Below are 6000 nucleotides of genomic sequence, written 5' to 3'. Positions count from 1 at the left end.
TCGTCATTTCAACGGAAGTGGAAAGTGAAACAAAATGTAACTTTAGGTGGATTCCACCAAAAAAATGAAGGAATTGTGTATTTTTGAAAAAGGTGTAAAAAACGGGTGGACGGTGGATATTTTCCCTTTTAACATTTTCTACGTATAGAATGTATAAGCTAGAGAATCTTGCTTGTTAATGCAAGAATGTTTTTGCACTAGCAGGAGGGCAAAATGAGCTTGGTGGTGACGACCTTACATAAAATATCGTACATGAAAAATGTGTTTGCTAACTTTTGGCTTGCTTTTATAGTTACAAAAAAAATATATCCAATGATACAAATACATTAAAAAAAAAAACATATAACACCAGCAAGCTCCTTTGCTTTTAAGTCGACATTGATCACTACCACCTTCATGATTGGTCCTTTGTGATAGAAATAGAAAGGAAGAAGTGAGAGTCTCCTCATCAAGCTCTTTAAAGTCACAAAGTAATGGACTAATGGTATGCTCAACAAGATCCCTCTTTTTTAGTTGGTCTTCCCTCTATCCTCAGGCATCTCTTCAATTATCTCTTGATGTTATCTCTCAATGTACTACTAACCTTGGTGTCTGTTAAGGAAGCTCACTATACAGAGAAGAAGGAGAAGGAGAAGCTGATGTCGTCAGATGGTTGTAAGCAAAGTGACAGCTCAGCTGCCAACTCAGCATAAGTTGTTAAAGTCTGTTACAATTTGTTATGTACATTGTGCTGAAGTTTAGCATGCGTTAATCATTATAGTTAGTTATGGATTAGTCACAATAATTATTGGAAAGTAGAATCCATTTATTCATTATATTGAGCTGTAAATACATCTTTCTATATGTATTCCTAAATTACAGTAGATTTCGATTGCATAGCTTAATTATAGGGATCTTAGCATGTATATATACTCAATCAAATATTAATGAAAATTATTCTGCCCATTCTACTTTTCTCTCATACTTTACATGGTATCAGAGCAAGGACTTGCTACACTTTAATCTCTCATGTAGCATCTCTCTTTCAGCCATCATGGCCCTTGAAGATATTCCAAAAACCAGCAGTTCTGATCCGCAAAAATAAGAGATTTCTACATATTTCTCCAAGGCAGATCTCTTTAATCCCTTCTTCACTCACCATTCGGATAACCCCGAATTGATTCTCATCTCCAAACCTCTAAATGGAGATAATTATTTTGGTTGGAAAAGGGCTATGGTTCAAGCTTTAAACTCCAAGAACAAGCTTGGATTTGTCAATGGTTCTATCAAAGTTCCTTCAGAAGAAACCGATCCCGAAGGCTATGCGATTTGGTCGAGATGCAATGATATGGTTCATTCCTGGATCGTCAATTCTTGCGATCTAGAAATAGCTCACAGTGTGACTTATTATCCTATTGCTCATGAGGTTTGGGAAGATCTCTATGAGCATTTCTCTCAAGGCAATGCAACTCGCATCTTCGAGATACAACGAGATATTGCTTCTCTTTGACAAGACCAACTCTCTGTGTCAGCTTACTACACTAAGTTGAAAAGTTTATGGGATGAATTGGCAACACATTCAGACATAGCACAAGCCGATCGACAGAAATTGATGCAGTTTCTAATGGGTCTAAACGAAACTTATAGTGCAATTCGAGGTCAAATCCTGCTCATGAATCATTTGCCTTCTATTCGCCAAGCCTACTCTTCAATCTCCCAAGAAGAGAAACAGTGCCTCCTTAGTTCAGTGCATACGAACACTGATTCAAGCAGCAGCGCTGCTGCCATGGCTGTACATAGCAAGCCGACTCCTTCAGCAACAGGAAAAACTTAACAAACTCGCTCTCATGGGTTCCCAGATTCTCGCGATCGAACATACTCTCAAGCGCCGGAACTTGCAGGACCTCAAGATGGAGATCGGCGTCGATCTGGCTCTAAGAGAGGTAGGCCTTTTTGTGACCAATGTGGAAATTTTGGCCATTGGATCCAGAAATGTTATAAGCTGCATGGATACCCACCAGGCCATCCTAAAGCTAAAATAAACTCAGGCCAAAATTCAAATCGGCATAAAGGTATTTCTGTGGCTAATTAAGTTGGAGAGGGCTCAAACACAAATGAAGGCTCACTTACAATATCCGATGCTCAACTTAAGCAACTTTTGTCACTCCTGAATAATCAAAATGAAGGTTCTCACTCCAAAGCAAATACGGTAACAAAGCTAGGTTTGTCTAAGATTGTTTCCCGAAATTGGATTATTGATAGCGGGGCGACAGATCATATTACTTCATCATTTAATTTATTGCATAAAGATAACAATTGCTCGTTACCGCCCGTGTTGTTGCCTAGTGGAGAAAGAGCAAATATTGTTGCAAAAAGGTTCTTTACCTCTCAATTCCGTCTATTATCTACATAATGTGTTATCCGTGCCTACATTTAAAGTTGATTTGATGTCAGTTAGTCGCTTGACAAGAGGTTTGGGTTGTTCAGTGACGTTTTTCCCGTCTTAGTGTATTTTACAGGATCTGGCTATTAGGAGGAAGATTGGTTTGGGTAAACAACGAGATGGGCTATATTTTTTTGTGGCATTAGCGACGAAGCAATCTGTGACAAAACCTTCCTCACCAAAAAATCGACCAGCCTGCAATCTCACCATCTCATCCACCGACCTCTAGCATAATCGCTTAGGTCATATATCACCTTCTCGTTTAAGTTTTATTGCCAAGAACTTTTTGAATTTTTTTGTTCAGTCTAATAATGCTTGCCCCGTATGTCCGTTGGCTAAGCAAAGTCGTTTTCCTTTCAATCATAGTGTTATTTCTTCTACAAAACCTTTTGAAATAATTCATTATGATATTTGGGGTCGTTATCAACACCCTTCCCTTACCGGAGCTTATTATTTCCACACTATTGTTGATGATTATACTCGTTTCACATGGATTTGTTTTATGCGACACAAAAACGAAACACAATCTCTTTTAAAACGCTTTTTCAACCATGTTTTCACTCAATTTGATCGTCGTATTAAAACATTTCGAAGTGACAATGATGGAGAATTTATCTCACTCCGATCTTTCTTTCAAGATCATGGTGTTGTTTTCCAAACTTCATGCGTTTACACTCCTCAACAAAACAGGGTTGTGGAACGCAAACATCGCCATATCTTACAAGTAGCCCGAGTATTAAAATTCCAAGCACACCTACCAACCCAATTTTGGGGCGAATGTGCACTCACTGTTGTACACATCATCAATAGGTTACCTTCTCCGGTTATTTCTTTCAAAACTCCTTACGAACTTTTCTATTCAAAACCACCTTCCTTTTTCCATCTTCGTGTTTTTGGGTGTTTGACCTATGCCACTAATGTTCACACTTCTCACAAATTCGACTCTCATGCCATACCATCCATATTCATCGGTTATCCCATTGCTCAAAAGGGCTACAAATTATTTAATTTATCAACTAAAGAGATTTTTACCAGCCGGGATGTCAAATTCCACAAAACCATTTTTCCTTACTCATCCGTCCAACCCAAATTTTCTCTTCCCTTGACAGCCCATCAATCAAACCCAATTCCTTTAATTCCTTCTTCCTTTGACTCATCATTCAACTCTCACGTAATTCCACCAAGCCCCATTCCCTCATCCCAACTCTCTCCCAATTCTCCCGATCAAATTTCCTCTTCTCCTCCCGTGGTAGAACCACCATCTTCCCCTCCCTAAGCTGTCCTTCGCACTTATTCCTACCGTCCTAAACTTGTTGCCTTACTAGTCTTAACTGACCCACCTTCTTTCATTCCCTGAACCTGCTGCATCACAAGCACCCGAACCCGAACCCGAACCCGTACCTGAACTTCGTCGCTCCAGCCGCAACACCGGTCCACCGGTCAAGCTCCACGACTACGTCTGCTCGCATGTTTACTCCGACCAATCGGCCTCCTTAATTCCAAGTCCGACCAAAGGTACACAATATCCACTGGCTAATTATATTTCATATCACCGATATAAGCCTGCTTATTAGTCCTTTATTGCTCAAATCAATAATCTCACAGAACCCAGGTCTTATTCAGAAGCTGTCGTTCTCCCTGAGTTGCAAGCAGTAATGCGTTCTGAATTGCAGGCACTACAGAAAAATGGTACTTGGTCTCTTACCTCTCTTCTGGCTAGTAAAACTCCAATTGGTTGTCGTTGGGTTTACAAATCAAACATAAGTCTGATGGGTCTATTGAACGGTATAAGGCGCGGCTTGTAGCCAAGGGTTTCACTCAATTAGAGGGAGTTGACTACCAGGATACTTTTTCTCCGACAGCAAAAATAATTTATGTTCGTTGCTTATTGGCGTTAGTTGCTGCCCGTGGTTTGTCTCTTCATCAACTCGACGTCAATAATGCCTTTCTTTATGGTGACCTCCAAGAAGAAATCTACATGTCTCTGCCGCTAGGGCTTCGGTGACAGGGGGAGGAACACTTGGTTTGTCGCCTCCACAAGTCATTATATGGGTTGAAACATGCCTCTCGTCAATGGTTTGCTAAATTCTCCGAGGCCATACGTTCAGCTGGATTTGTACAATCAAAAGCTGACTACTCTCTGTTCACTAGGAAGCAAGGCAAGTCCTTTATTGCCCTTTTGATAGATGTTGACGACATTTTAATCACTGGGAATGATCCTGTGAGTACAGCCGATATCAAAATTCTTGCATAATCAATTTCACCTTAAAAATCTAAGAGACTTGAAGTATTTCCTTGGTATTGAGATTTCTGCATCTAGGAAGGGCATTTTTATTTCTCATAGAAAGTATGCATTGGAACTTATTAAGGATGCAGGGTTATTAGGGGCAGCTCCCATTGATACTCCCATGGAACGTGGCTTAAAGTTGTCTGATAAAGTGAGCCACTTAAATATCCATGGCGATATAGGCGATTAGTTGGAAGATTAATATATCTCACAGTTTCGAGGCCCGATATCACGTACGTTGTCCATATATTGAGCAGATTTATGCACCAACCCTGGAAGGATCATTGGGAGGCAGCCTTACGGGTTGTACGCTATTTAAAATCTGCTCCTGGCCAAGGCTTCTTCTTCTTATTAATTAGTGATCTTTGGTTGCGAGCATACTGTGACTCGAATTGGGCAGGATGCCCCCTTACAAGAAGATCTACTACAGGGTATTGTGTGTTCTTAGGCCCTTCGTTGATTTTGTGGAGATCGAAGCGCCAGAAAACGTCTCCCTTTCCTCAGCCGAAGCAGAGTATCGTGCATTGACTAGAGCTTATTGTGAATTGACATGGCTTTGTTAGTTACTTAGAGATTTTGGGATTTTACATCAAGATGTTGCATTGCTATATTGTGACAATAAGGCTGTATTACATATAGCAGTTAATCCAGTTTTTCATGAACGCACAAGGCACATAGAGATGGATTGTCATTATATAAGAGACAAGTTACAAGAAGATTGTGTGATAACGAAATTTGTAAGTTCCGCAAATCAGCTTGTTGATGTACTGACCAAAGCTTTGGGAAAAGAAGTTTTCATGCCTATGGTTCCCAAGTTGGGAGTGTTGGACATTCACTCTCCAACTTGAGGGGGAGTATTGGAAAGTAGAATCCATTTATTCATTATATTGAGCTATAAATATATCTTTCTATATGTATTCCTAAATTACAGTAGACTTTGATTGCATAGCTTAATTATAGGGATCCTAGCATGTATATATACTCAATCAAATATCAATGAAAATTATTCTGCCCATTATACTTTTTTCTCATACTTTACAATAATGATGCTTAAGCATCGTATATAATTTACATGTAATTGTAACATTTGTTGTTAAGCAATAAAAATGAGAAGATCTGGAACATTCTCTAATATTTTCTTAGCAACCAAACACTTCATCTTCATTTCTTTCATGGTATCGGAGCCAATAATGGCTAGCTCAAGTAGTACAACATCAAATCAAAATTTAATACAAACGAATCAAAATTCACATATCTCTTTTTCATTTAGCGGTCGAGTTAAGCTTGATCG

The sequence above is a fragment of the Citrus clementina genome, unplaced genomic scaffold (genome assembly GCF_000493195.1).
Source record: "Citrus clementina cultivar Clemenules unplaced genomic scaffold, Citrus_clementina_v1.0 scaffold_5, whole genome shotgun sequence".
NCBI classification, from domain to species: Eukaryota; Viridiplantae; Streptophyta; class Magnoliopsida; order Sapindales; family Rutaceae; genus Citrus; species Citrus x clementina.
Note: the sequence above shows the minus strand (reverse complement) of the source record.